General features: G+C 42.3%; 1 long non-coding RNA gene across 1 annotated transcript; it reads right to left on the bottom strand.

Moving 5' to 3' along the window:
* Window positions 1–536: 536 nt before the first annotated feature.
* LOC130087879 (uncharacterized) lies at window positions 537–2,588 on the bottom strand. The gene is made up of 4 exons (XR_008807408.1): window positions 2,539–2,588; window positions 1,294–1,484; window positions 1,031–1,124; window positions 537–628 (listed from the first exon to the last, which is right to left on the bottom strand). It is a non-coding gene; the product is annotated as an uncharacterized LOC130087879 (long non-coding RNA).
* Window positions 2,589–15,136: the final 12,548 nt, after the last annotated feature.

Below are 15,136 nucleotides of genomic sequence, written 5' to 3'. Positions count from 1 at the left end.
TACATGTGAAACCCATGTGATTACATGTGAAACCCATGGGATTGCATGTGAAACCCATGTGATTGCATGTGAAACCCATGTGATTACATGTGAAACCCATGGGATTGCATGTGAAATGTAAAATTCCCATGTGAAATCCATGAGCTTACATGTGAAACGTAAAATTCCCATGTGAAACATTTAATCACATGTGAAACCCATGAGATATCATGTGAAATGTAAAATATCTCATGTGAAACCCATGGAATGACATTTGAAACCCATCAACAATCCATCTTAAAGCTACACACCATGTAAACCTGTAACTTCATGTGAAATCCATGTAAAAATCATTAAGCAATATACCACAGAAAACGGTAGGCCTACCATGTTCTTGTGTAGGCTCTATAGCCTAATGTTTCCCAACATTAAAACAAATAATTCAAATTTTATTTTATTTTTTTCACTTTTTATTTCATTTCAAAATATGCAATACAAATTGAATGTTTAAAACAAACAAAGCAAAACCAAATTAAAATTATACATAAAAAGCCGCAAAAAACGCAGGTATACGCGCATGTGTGTGTGTGTGGTGTGCGTTTGTGAAAGTGTGTTGTCTCAGTCCTTTGTGTCTCCTGCAGCAGGCATCCTGTTTTGGGATAGAAAAAGATCAAAGATTAGGGCAGTGCAAACCATAGACTGTAAAAAAAAATATGGACGTAGTGTCCGTGACGTCACCCCATAGGTTTCTGAAAAGCATTTTTGAAGCCTAAAGTGGATGGGGCTTAATAATTAATTATTATTCATTTGTAATGTTATTATGTCATTAAACGTTTTACATAAATATGCTATGGAAATACATCTTGCTTAAACAACTGTATAAGACGAGTGGTGCGTCTCATTTATAAAAAAAACTATTGACAGTTTGTGAATAGATCACAATGTAGACTGAGGAATAAACTGAGTCATCAGTCCTCGCGCATGTCGGTTTCGCAAATGTGAACAGACCACATGGGGATCACACTTGGATGTTGGATCGTCTGAATATTACCTTTCTGCTCGTCTCCTCAGATCTTTTAACTTTTGTGCCATGCAGACCTTGATCTCAGTGCCTCCGATGCCTGGGTGCCTCTTTTTGACATGGTCTGTAAGAAATGAGATTGATTACATTAAAATTTGAAAACAAGTTTGACATGACGTGACATAACTGCCAGATCCAAACTGTGCTTTCCGCGCTATGGCTGGCGCTGATGGACGCGCTCAGCGCTTGTCATATATAATAACTATTGATAAAAGATATTCAGACATGCTTACCAATTATTAGCTGCACCTTTTGTAGGTCAAGGCTCTTTTTTCACCAACAACCCCTTTTTTTCCGTCCATGCTGCCATCTCTTCGAAAGAGAAGATGGAGTCCATAAGAGTTCTGGTTAACTTTTTGTAACCCTTACATCTTTGAGCATGATCCAAAGCAACTGGGTTCATTAAGTCAGTCACAGACTTGTTCTGCAAAGCAAAAAATAAAATAAAAAATAGAACATTTTCGTCAGGACAGAAACCGTGATCTTTTCAACGTTATTGCGTATTAGGTGAGGTTTTCACTTTGGAGCTGTGAGTGTAAATTTTTAGCATACAAGTATTTATTGTTCATGCTCGAGTCTTGTTACTCTTTTACCTTCATAGTTATTCCAGAGTTTAGGGGTAAAATGCGAGAAATCTCCTTTAGTGGACTTAGATATGCTGGGCACTACTCACTGATCTATATAAATGACTTGATTGCTCATGACGTCATGTAAATTGAAGTCACCATATTCTATTGAATTAATAGGAAATCATCTGACTTTAATGAGTAAACATGACCTAACGAGTCAGTGTTTTTTATATTTGAATACTATACATTCTTACCATGTAAACATCCAAAACATTTCTGATTATTATCAATGTTGAAAACAGTTGTGCTGATTAATGTGTTTGTGTAAACCATTGTAACAGTTTAAACCATTTTTTCCCCTCCAGGATTCATTGTTAAATAGACCACAAACATATGAAGGGTAGTTTACACTAATGTTCAAACATTTGGGGTCAATGATAGATTTAAAAATGAATAGAAAAAAAAAAAGAAGAAATTCATATTTTTACTCAGCAAGGATGCATTAAATTGACCAAAAGAGAGAGTAAGGATTTCTGTTTCAAATAAATGCTGTTATTTTAACCTTTCTATTCATCAAATAATCCTGAAAAACACAAAAATATGAAGCAGCACAACTGTTTTCAACACAGATAATAATCATAAATATTTTTTGAGCATCAAATCGTCAAATTAGAATAATTTATGAAGGATGATGTGAAGCTGTGATGCTGAAAATTCAGCTTTGATCACAGGAAATAATTGCATTTTACAATATATTCACATAGAAAACAGTTTTTATTTATTTATATTATTTCACAATATTATTGTTTTTAATGTTTTTTGGTGAACATAAGAGAAAGAGACATAAACATTTGTACCAAGACAATTAGTGTATGTTTGACATTAGTGTATGTTTGGCGTTTTACTTACTAATCATATGGTTCATCAATAGTGCTTTAGAGATGAAGATCAGCTCCACTCCGCTATGTTGAAGGGCATCAGTACTGAAGGATCTAAGAACACAACAAGCCATTTGTCACTGAGCCAACAATGCAATGCCAGGTTTATTAAAAGGAAAGAAGCTACAGCAGAGGTGAAATGCAGAAAAGAGAAAGAATTTAAAGAATATACAGAATATAATTTCTTAACTAGGATAACAGAATTTGTTTTTGGGTTTACTTATTCATTTAATTTTGCTCATACGGTGTAACTTCGTTTGGATGTCAAAACCTTCTTAAAATAAACAATTTTTTTTTAAAATTGAGAAATAAAAATAGGTTATTTAATGAGCTTCCTCGGCTCACCTGTGTAACGTTAACGTTAAGTTACTTTTCCGGCAGCAGCTTTCTTCAGAAATGTTGAAGTCGTGGAGGCGCTTTCTCTCTGTTATGGGTTATTTTGTTACTACTGAAATCACAGAAATTTTTTTAATCAAAATGTGTTTAACGTTACCATTGAGCTAACGTTAGTTTCAGCCTATTTTCTTGCTCCTGAAAGTAACATCACCGATACGTTATGTTTACGTTTGTGTTAAATAAATTAGCTCACTTCCAAGTAAAACCTTTACAAAACCTCTCATCTACACATAAGAGGTGATTAAAAGCCCAAACTTTAATAAATAAAAGTTCAACCGAGTTAACGATACGTTAGCCTAGCTAACGTTAGCTGCTACCTCTTCTGAAAACGGTTGAGATCCTAACGGACTTTTCCGAAGACACTACACCATGTCTATAAAGTAAATTTTTAACAGAATTGTGTCAATTACAAGTAAGAGAAATGTCAAAAACAGTTGTGAGTATTATTCGTGTGATTTTAGAGACTAATCTCACCTGGAAAAAGCCGTGAAAAGTTGAAACAACATCGAGAGAGGGAGTTTTGTTGCTTACCAGTAGCAGTGGTCCCGCGCCGTTTCCATGGCAACTCTGCGCGCCGGCCGCTCCAGTGTTTGAAACATAGATATCATATGATGTCTATGGTTTGAAATACTCGAAAGTTCACGCGCACGGCATTGATTAAACCACGTCAAAATCATGCAGCACTTAAAATGAAAAGTTTAATATACACTTTATTTTATTTGAAAATATTTTGTATACCATCACTTTGCTTTTGATTTTATTTTTAATATAAATAGCCTATATATAAAGCCAGTCTTTATAGTGCTTTCAGATTATCTTTCAATGCATGGTACACACACACACACACACACACACACATATATATATAGGCTATATATATATATATATATATATATATATATATATATAAAGATGTCCTGAAAGTGCTTTGTAAATAGAATATGAAAGCAGTAGCCTATTGATTATATCAAATATAATATTATACTGTTGATTATGTAAAATATATTTATAATATAGCTTTAGCAATGGTAAACAGTGTTGAAAAAAGTATTGCAAAAACTCACTTGATTAAAAACTATACGCTTCATTATCATTAAAATATTTTCATGAATATATTTTCACATTAGTAGGCAAATGTGGGCCTACACATGCATTATAAGCTTTATGTTCTATGCATTTTGTGTGAATAAGGCTATTGAAGCTAAAAATGTACAATATTTGTGACGTGGTAACATAATTCACATGTTAAAACCTATTACAACGTGCAAATATATTTCACATGAGCTCCACATCATTAACTATAACATGTTTTCCACATGTGCCACGTGTTCCATTAAGTTCACATGTGGTGACATGTTGTTCACATGTGGTCGAACATTGTTCACATGTGATGACATGTTGTTCATATGTGGTCACATGTGGGCACATGTGGGCACATGTGGAAAACATGTGATAACATGTGAAATTCATGTGTTTTTTCTGTAAGGGAAAGAAAAACGCATGTTTTTAATTTAATTATGTTTCTTTGGACAATTTTCGTTTTGTACTGTTTTAATTGTTTAATTTAGCTGTAATTTCTTTGGCAATACAAATTTAAAATGTCGCAATAATAAGATTAGCCTAGTGTTTCTTATTTTGCATCGCAAAAGAAATAAACTCTAAACCCGATGCAACCCTGTTTTAAATAAAAAAAACTGTCCCGACACTTTATTTAAACCTTGAAATGTTCGAACTTGGTTTCAAACTTAAGTAATTTTAGTGTTCTTTCACATTACACAATAATTTAGCAGACTAAAGACGAGCTTCTTCATTTTCATTTTTGATGCAATCGGCTGACAATCTTCCTTCATCATTTTTTGTCGTTTGTGCAGCGGCTGCGGTTCTACAGGAATGTAGCAAATTTATGTTGTAATGATAATTAAACAAAACTCTTGACTTTAAATAAGTAAACCGTTATAAACAGTTAGCTATTTAAGCATCAAGGTGGTAAAATATAAACGCTGTAGGCCAACATCGGTTAACAACATGTATGCTACATTGAGATTCGATCTCGGGTCGATTGAAGCTCCTCGAAGCTCGTGTTGTTGCGTTGATCACTGAGCTATCGTCTGTACGCTGTTTAAGTTGTAAAGCCTCATTGATGTAGCCTAAATGTTTTTATTGCAATGTTTTATGTTGAAATGTTTTCATTATTTATTCAATTACATTTCAGTAGCCTAATTTCAGTATTGTGATTATGAATTATTTTAACTACATTTCACTTGTTGAATTAATCTGCTACCAGCTTTCAATCGCTCTGAATCAGTGCGGTGCGGCAGCAGATTACGCATTAGAGAGAATAAACCGGAATAAACGAACACTTTTCAGAGTCTATGATTGTAGCGCCTCTTAGCGGTAAAAGGCAGCAAATACACCACACATTTTACCGCCGCGGTGGAACGGCTGATGTGGGCATTGTCATGGCTTGCCTCGACATTTGTGTTTGAATAGCGCGCGTCCTCCGTGGGCGTGTCAGATTAACGCGTAATGAAGTGTAATGAGCTGGGGAAAAAAATACTGACAGCACTCTCTTTTCATACAGATTGCATAAACTGAGAATATTTGTTTTTTATATAAATTACTTCATTTAAAAGAAGAGAATTTAAGCTTCATAAAGAAAAACCTCTCGTGCCTGTGTGACAAGTAATCGCGGAGTTACAGTTAATCTTAGGACGCGTTTCAGAATGGACTTCACTGACAGAGAGAACGCAGAACTCGCATCATGTTTGTTTTTCTTTATTTGGTGAAAAGCACAACACTTTGTTTTTATTGTGAGTATCCACAAAAAAAATAGAAACTTAACAGGATCGATTGATGTATAACATTTGCCTGTATGACAAAAATCGACTGAGTTATTTGAGTCTCTTTTGCACTGATAAGAAAAAAAGCGAGCAGATCACGCCGGCGTGATTGCAGACCCCAGAGGGTTAATAAATAATACCGTAAAACTTCAAATAATAGCCGAGTCCCAAATAGACGCCTGTCTCTTTTACACGCCTGGTGTGGCTTCAGGTTTGGGTAAATAAAGGCCGGTCTCAAATAGAGGCCGGGTCTGTTTTTTAGTTTCGGGTTGTATTTAATCCTCTAAAACCGTCAGATCGTCCGCTTTTTCGCGGCCGCAAAAGCATTTTTTTGTCCCTCCAAAGCTTTTTTTGATCGATGAGTGATGTAGAATAGAATGACTGCTGCGCTTGACAGGGCGCGTTACGAGAGAGAGAGAGCCCCGGCCGCGCGCGCGCACTCTCACGTCTTCAAACAACACGAGCGCTGTCAGGCTCGCTCTCCCTCGCGCATATTAATCAAAATCAATTGACGACGCGATAGTAAAACGTTGGAAGACCGCAGTTTAACGTGGAGCATTTGGAGATTTTTAGAGATTAGAGACATACACTCAATGAACAACATCTCAACACTAAATTATAAAGGCCTGTCTCATATAGACGCCTGTCTCAAATACAAGCCGGTGCAATTCGACGGTTTGGGAAAATAAAAGCCCGGGCTACTCTTTGAAGTTTTACGGTAAATCACTTTCTCTCTCTCTCTCTCACACACACACGCGCGCGCGCACGCACACACACTTAAATGAACAAAATATGTTGGTTGGGTCAGGGTGACTAAACTACTGGAATACTTATAATGACTGTTGTAAATAGCAACGCACTACACAGCGCACATCCATGTCTCGGATCACCGTGGACGCAATCTCTGGTTTCATTCAAATGTGTATGTCTTGCGTCTCAGTTTTGATTGTATTGAAAATTAAATCAGAGTAATTTAGTATTAATACTACTACAATATTGTTGTAGTGATCACATTTACTTTATGATTGATTTGGACACTGTAACTTGTATAATGGATTTATAAACCGGTAAGATTTAAAAACATTAAGTTAACCACAATTCAATATTTCATGTCCCTGAAATTATTTCTGTGGTAAAAAAAATAAAAAATAAAACTGTAATAAGTTTACTATGAATGAATACAATACATTATCCCTTAAATGTCACCCTTAATAGTTTGAATATGTTCGTTCGTCTGGCTCAAATCCACTTGCTGTAAAACTTTTCTCTTCGCGGAAGCTTTGCAATAATTACAAGTGAGATAATGAAATAATTGATCTCCAATAAATTTGTCTAATTATTTGCCCAAGTTAGTTGTGGTATTAAGGTAAAAATTAACTCAGTGGGTGGTTGTCACGTAACGTTAGATGACTTAGCAGATTTGACGTGTTTCCCCCTTTTGCAGCGACTTTCCTCTTGCAAGATTTGCAGACAGGGTGCCCATCCTCGATTAAATTGCCCTTGGGACTCTTGTAATAGCCAAAATACGACCATACCTCCGATTTTGTCCTCTTTAATGGCTGAAAAATCTCCCGTGCGCTGTCACTGCCTTCCGCCATGTCTTCTCGCGCAAAAAAACAACATTGCATCTGCGCGCCTGCGTCAGACTGATTCTGGCTGGACAGGATTTACCGCGAGTTTTCAAAATCACGATAATCAAACACGGTTTTTATGATAATTAAATTTTAAACGATAATACTAACCGCCAGGACATTTTATCGTGGTTTATCGTGAAACCGGTAATCGTCCCATCCCTAAATTTAATTATGGAGAAAATAGATATTATAGTAGGCCTATAATTTCACAGCTTCAAGGTCACTATACACTGCTAATCAAAATAATCATGCATAAGTGAGTTGATTAATTTGATTTGATTTTTATCTTCATTAAAATGCGAGTTATGTTTAAATGAAATCCAGAGGTCATCTTGTTCAGGGATAATTTGGGCAGTGTTGTAGTCAAGTCACCAACCGTCGAATCCAAGTCCGAGTCACCAAAGAAGAGTCTGAGTCGAGTCTGAATCGAGTCACCATTACCTGAGTTCGAGTTCGAGTCCGAGTCGAGTCTCGAGCCCCCAGTGTTCGAGTCCAAGTCGAGTCATCAAGGTTGAGTCTGTGTTATATTTCAAGACTGCCTACATTTCTCCATTCTGGCACTTTTAAAGAGCTGATAATTATAAAAGAGGGTCTACAACATTAAACAAAAATGACACCACTGTCACGATTACAAAGGGAGTTTATTTACTGATTTATTTTCTGCCACACAGCATATTTTCTTCATTGATTACATATACACTTTGCAACACTCTCAAAAGCAAGAGTAAAAAGAGATTGATAAAGCAAGTTAACAGTTAACAATACGCTTCTTCTGTTTATTATCATATGCATTAGTCAATTATACGTTTTTTTAAAGCTAATGGAAAGCATTTTACTTACTTTTCTGGGTGCATCCGTGACAGCTGTCTGTTAAAGTTTGAAGTTGTCCCAGCCTTTTCCTCAATTGTGCGATTACACACACAACATTTAGCGCTACTCTTTCCAGCATTTAATGTAAAATCCTTGTAGGCGAACTTCACGATCCGGGGCGCATCTCTCTGCATTTTCCAAATGTGAACATGTAGTAGGGAGCCCGCGAATCATGCACAAATGCAGCGTTAAGTGAGTGACGTCAGTGAGTGTGTTGTCAAGCAAGGAGAGCGAGCGGTAGCGGTGTCCGACTGAGAAGCGTATGTGTGGCTGTGAGGGGGAAAAAGAGATCCCGGCCGGTCTTGGAGCCCGAAACAGGAAAAGTGTAACATCTCATATCAAATTTTTTGTATAACCTATTTAGCCAGAAACTTCATCCAACGTCATTCATTTGATGAATGCTCAAGTCCGATTTTAAATATCCTTGAGTCTGATTCCAAGTACGAGTCATCAGTCCGCGAGTCCAAGTCAAGTCCAGAGAAATGAAAGCGTAGCGTAAGTTCTGCCAGGAAGACTTAATTGTTACGTCATTTATTACCTTCTCATATATCCAATCGCGTTCTAATACGTGAAGTATAAAAGATCCATACTTACATTCGTCTGAGTTCGCAGATGCTGACGCTTCCACTTATTCAGTCGCCAGCCAACATGTTTCAGGACACGCATGTTTACTATTATCGAGTTCCGACGATGGATATGTCCCGCCGTATCTCCTGCTACACGACACGGTTCTCGCGTTCAGTGCCGCATCTCCCCGTAGGCACAGCGGTCTTCGGAGAGTTTTTGATCAGCCAAGGGCTCTCATGAGAAGTTCTGCACCTCTAGGCCTAAAATACCCTGGGTAACCCATCAGTTTCCATCTCACGTCATCAAAAGCCTCAACAGCGTCAGCTCAGCCAGGATAATCCGGCAGGAAGAGAACTGCAACGTCATCCTCAACACCTTGTCCAGCAAAAGAACCTCGCTGTATGCACGGGTGCAATTATCCCGCAGATCACCGATCCACCGACATGAATCAACAACTCTGCAAGTCACGAGAGGCAATCTTCTCTCGCTGGTTCAAGTTCAAGCTCCAATTCCAAGGCTTTCAAGTCGGTTTTCAAGTTTTTTGGTAGGCGCTTCACCGGCCACTGTTAATATGTCCCCTCTATCATGATTAAACTTCATCCAGGTAAGTATTTCTCGGTATTTCTCCGTTGCTTCCTACACCAGCGGCAGAGTTCAAATTGGTGTCCACGGTGATGTGGCGTGTTCCTAATTACTACTGATCTGGAGTATGCAACGGGGCTGGATAGCTCGCCTTAAAGGGGAAATGTTTGTAGCAAGTGTAAGCAAGTTTCACGTCACCGATATTCCTCAGCTACAGTGGTAATCTAATAATATCAGCGTTGTCGATACCACGCTCTCATGGGCAATTTGCAAATACCCAGTAGCAACTAAAAAAAAAAAAAAATGCTTTTATGCATGCCATATTCACGGGTCGCGCTCTTCATAACGTTTGCTCACTCACCAGAGTTCGGTAATGTTTATATAAAAAAAATAAACCTGAGTAATTGGTAATTTGGCTGTTATGCATACTGTAGTGGTTATCTCTAGTACAATGGCAGTAAATTACAAGTGTTGTAATTTCAAACAACTATTTTTCAACATATGTAGGCCTACTTAAAATTCATATTATAAGTCCCTTAATACTTTAAATTAGATCTTCAATATTGGAAAATGTGTTCAATCGCTGTGATACTCAACCTTTCCTGGCGACTACTTAATCCACGTATATGTGTGATAGAAATAATTTATGTGATGGGTTCCACATTAACGTACAGAGAAATGCAGACTAAGGATGCTCCGGTCAAAGGCTACATATACTTAGCCAAAAAACGTACTCGGTTACTAACGTAACCTCGGTTCTCTCTAGAGAGGGAACGAGTACTGCGTAATATCTTACGCTATGGGGAAAACCTTTTTTCCACGAGATATTGAAGCCAAAAAATTATCCTTAATTTTGTATTAATGTAAAACGCTGTGCAGCAGCATGCAGACATAGGCAAGGCGGCTTGCGCGCCTATTGGCTGCCCTGCGGCAACAGCAGCAGCTTATCGAGAGAGGCAATTCGCGCCCATTTCGTCACGTCCCGCCAGAAAGGGCGTGGTCTCGCCCTATAAATATAACTCGATTAGGCTGGTACAACTGGTTTTCATCGCCGAAGCGAACCAGAGCTGTGTATGCACGGCAAGATACGCAGTACTCGTTCCCTCTCTAGAGAGAACCGAGGTTCCGTTAGTAACCGAGTACGTTCTCTTACGAGAGTACTCTCGTACTGCGTAATATCTTACCCTATGGGGAACACTATGCAAAACGCCGTGCGTACTGGGATCCAACACCAAAGTCCCAAGGGCAGTAGCCCGGGGCTCATATAGTGCATAATCACCATAGACTCACAGAGAGTCGGAGAAGAGAGGCTGCAAGCATCATTCCCCATGAAATAGCATCCCACAGGAGCTAGTTATGTAACAGTGTTCCGCGCAGACAGGGTGAACGTATTCAGCCTGAACTGGGCAATAGAAAGGGTTATTCAACACCCCTGGGCTGTTCTATCGCTCGGTGAGCGATGCACAGGCAAAACTCAGTATCTGGGCCGACACAGCGGGGCAGATGGCACTGAATTCTATATCGACAGGAGCTTGGCTTGTAAAGCGGGAACCTCCAGGTTACCTTATAAATGTAGACGGCAAGGCCCAGCCCGCAGCCGTACAGATATCTTGCAAGGTAACCCCACTATACCACGCCCACGATGAGGCCACGCCTCTTGTGGAGTGCGCTCTGACACCTAAAGGACACTGCAGGCCCTTAGAAGTGTAAGCCAGTGCTATGGCGTCGACTATCCATCTGGATAAGCTCTGTTTTGATGCAGCCAGTCCCTTGGAGCGTCCGCCAAACAAAACGAAGAGATGCTCGGTCTGTCTGAAGACAGACGAGCGGGACACATAAGCTCTCAGTGCCCTGACAGGGCAAAGGAGACTCGCATCCACCTCCTCAGCATGAACCGGGAGGGCGCACAGGGAAATGACCTGGGCCCTGAACGGTGTGTTGAGGGATTTGGGCACGTACCCGTGCCTTGGTTTGAGTATGACTCTTGAGTCATTAGGCCCAAACTCCATACATGACGCGCTTACTGGAAGCGCTTGTAAGTCCCCTATGCGCTTCACTGAAGCGAGAGCCAAAAGAAACACCGTTTTGAAAGACAGATGCTTCATGTCTGACAAATGGATTGGCTCGAACGGGGCACCTTTCATGGCTTCCAGAACCGTAGAAAGGTCCCACACCGGGACTGAAGGAGGTCTAGGAGGGTTCAGCCTCCGAGCTCCCTTGAGGAATCGCACGACCAGGTCGTTTTTCCCCAGTGACTGGCCAGACACAGGTTTTGCAAACGCTGTTATGGCCGCCACGTACACTTTGAGCGTGGATGGGGTCCTGCCCTTATCCAGCAGCTCTTAAAGGAAGGAAAGTACTTCCGTGACCCCGCAGTCTACGGGTGAAAAGCCCTGAGCTTGAAACCAGGTAGAGAACACAGACCATTTCACGGTGTAAAGCCGTCTAGTGGACGGGGCTCTCGCCTGTGTGATCGTGTTTAACACTCCCTCCGGGAGGTTAGCGGGTACCCGTTGATGGCCTATATTGGCCACGGGGCAGTGCTGGTTAGCCGCATCAGGACTGGGAACCAAGCCTGGTTCGGCCAGAGCGGAGCCACAAGCAGCACTGTGCATCTGCTTTCCCTGATTCGTTCCAGCACTTGAGGCAGGAGCGAGACGGGGGGGAAAGCATAGAGGGGACAGCGGGGCCAGACGTGGGCTAGTGCGTCCTCGCTCTTGGAGAAATATTTCGGGCAGTGAGCGTTCTCGTGGGACGCAAACAGGTCCACCTGCGCTTTGCCGAATGTCTCCCACAGCAGTTGGATCGTCTGCGGGTGCAGCGACCATTCCCCTGCTGGGACATTGTTTCTGGACAGTCTGTCTGGTCCCAGATTCAGGTGACCAGGCACATGCGCCGCTCTCAGTGAAAGCAGGTTGTGCTGAGCCCAGACCAGGAGGCGTTCCGTTAGCCTGTAAAGGTTTCGGGACTTGATGCCGCCCTGGTGATTTATGTATGCCACCACTGACATGTTGTCCGAACGGACCAAGACGTGGTGACCTTTTATCTGGGGACAGAAGCGCTGTAGCACATTGTCGACTGCCATCATTTCCAGACAGTTTATATGTAGGAGTCTTTCCCGTTCTGACCACTGGCCAAAGAACGGTCTGCCCTCGAGCAGCGCTCCCCATCCCGAGGTGGAGGCGTCCGTGGACACCACCTTCACACTCGAGGGAGTCCCCAGACTCACACCTGACTGATACCAGTCGGTTACTTTCCATGGTTCCAGAGCTGAAACGCATTCCAGATCGACCCGGAGGCGAAACCGGCCAGCGGTCCATGCCCGGGGAGGAACTCGCGCTTTCAGCCACCGCTGCAGTGGGTGCATGCGAAGCAGACCCAGCTGGAGCACTGAAGCTGCTGAGGCCATGAGGCCCAGCATTTTCTGAAACCTTTTGAGCTGGACTATCGAGCCGCGGCGGAAGGATTTCACGGCGCGCTGAATGTCCAGAATGTCCAGCTCTGGCGACAGGCGCGCTGTCATGGATAGCGAGTCCAGTACTGTTCCCAGAAAAGAGATTTTCTGGCTGGGAGACAGCGAACTTTTCGCCCAATTGACTGTGAGACCCAGATTCTTGAGATGCTCGAGTAATGTGGTCCTGTGTTCTGTGAGCTCTGATCGTGATCGAGCTAGAATCAGCCAATCGTCCAAGTAGTTCAAAATTCGCATGCCCTGGAGTCTCAGGGGTGCGAGAGCCGCGTCCATGCACTTCGTAAATGTACGGGGTGCCAAGGACAGGCCGAACGGCAGGACTTTGTATTGGTATGCCTGGCCCTCGAAGGCGAATCTCAAGAATCGCCTGTGACGCGACGCTATTTGTGTTTGAAAATATGCGTCTTTCAGATCTATTGACATAAACCAGTCGTCCTGGCGAACTTGCGTGAGGATTTTCCTGGTTGTAATCATTTTGAACTGGCGCTTTGCGAGCGCTCTGTTCAGCTGTCGAAGATCTAGAATGGGTCTGAGACCCCCGTCTTTTTTCGGTACCAGAAAATACCTGCTGTAAAGACCCCCTTTGCTCTGAGCCTGAGATAAAGGTTCTATAGCCCCTTTGCTCAGTAGTTTCGCTATCTTGGCTCGAAGTAGATGAGATAATTCGGCTTTTACCATCATTTCGACTCGCGCCGCGCAACGTCGGGGGCGACGAGCGAACTGTAGCGAATAGCCTCTTATTATAGTCTTCAGCACCCATTCTGATACCCCGGGAAGCTTTGCCCACACATCTGCATGAATAGCTAGAGGTAGAATGAAATCTGGGCTCTGGCCGCACCATAACGGCGGCCGGAGAGCTCCGGTGTGCTGGGAAATAAACACTGTGTTTACAGTGTGCGAGGCGGGGGGTGCGCTGATCACAGCGGGCAGCCCGGCCGCGCTCAGCTTCTCTCTGACATGTTGTGGAGAGAATGCGAGCGGGACGAGCCCCGTAGGGTTCGGCATGTCTGTGAGGGAATGTGGGCGCGGGATAGCGGGCACACTCACTGCACTGATAACACTGTCGGCTCGCGCCGACTGAGAATGTGTTGGTTTCGTTTTTACAGAAACCGTGGGACTTGCTTTGTGTAGTGTTTGTGGGCACTGTGTTGTGGGCACGTACACTACATTTATTGCACAATCGACATGAGTCGATTTTATTTGTGCTAGCCCTGTATTGTGGCGGGCTGTGTCTGTGTGTGGGAATGGGCACTGAGACGTGGGCATTCTTACAACACTTATAACACCATCGGCCGTGGCCGGAACTCCAGAAAATACACTCTTTTTGGGATTTATCTGGGTCGCCGAAAAATTGGCGTTTGTGTGCAGGCAAAAGCGGGCTGTGGTACCGGCTTGTTTACTGCAAAATACATTGGAACAGTCACATTGTTTGGAACTGAACGAGCGAGAAGTTTCGGTAGAGTCTGGCCGCGGCGAGACTTAAACACCGTGGGCCTTAGCTGACTGTATGTGTGTTGGTTTCTTTTACAGAAAACGTGGCACATGCAGTGTGTAGTGTTTGTGGGCACTGGGTTGTGGGCACATTCACTATATTTAATGCACAATTGACATGAGTCGAACTCATTTGTGCGAGCCCTGCACTGTGGCGGGCTGTGTCTGTGTGTAGAAATGAACACTGGGCTGTGGCATTTTTAATACACTCATAACACCATCGGCTGTGGCCGGAATACCAGAAAATACACTGCTTATATGATTTTTCTGGGTCGCCGTGGAAGCGGCATATGTGTGCAGGCAAGCGGGCCATGGTACCGGGTTGTTTACTGCAAAATACACTGGAACAGTCGCATTTTCTCGGAACTGAACGAGTGAAAAGTTTGGGTGTAAGTCTGGCTGCGGCGAGACTAAATTTTTATCTGCCGCGAGAGCCGGGATCGAACACGGGTCTCCCGTGCAAAGGCTTTGGGTTTCGCCACTGAGCCACAGGGGGAAACGACAAAAGCTTAAAATAGCCCGAGCAGATAAAGAGCGTCATCACAGTTTTGTGTGTGTCGGCGTTCATTTGCAGGAGTGCGTGTTATACAACAGGCTCATTGCTGCAATATTTGACATTTCAGCCGCTCAAACTAAGAGGAGCTGAGAAATGTTTGATAAATGGAGATTGGTCCGGCCTTGGCGGGACTAAAAGACACTCTTTCCTTATTTCGCCGG

This window comes from Rhinichthys klamathensis, unplaced genomic scaffold, assembly GCF_029890125.1.
Source record: "Rhinichthys klamathensis goyatoka isolate OS25496 unplaced genomic scaffold, OSU_Roscu_1.1 h1tg000111l_1, whole genome shotgun sequence".
Classification (NCBI taxonomy): Eukaryota; Metazoa; Chordata; class Actinopteri; order Cypriniformes; family Leuciscidae; genus Rhinichthys; species Rhinichthys klamathensis.
The sequence above is the reverse complement of the archived record's forward strand: the minus strand, read 5'-3'. Positions and strand labels throughout refer to the sequence as shown.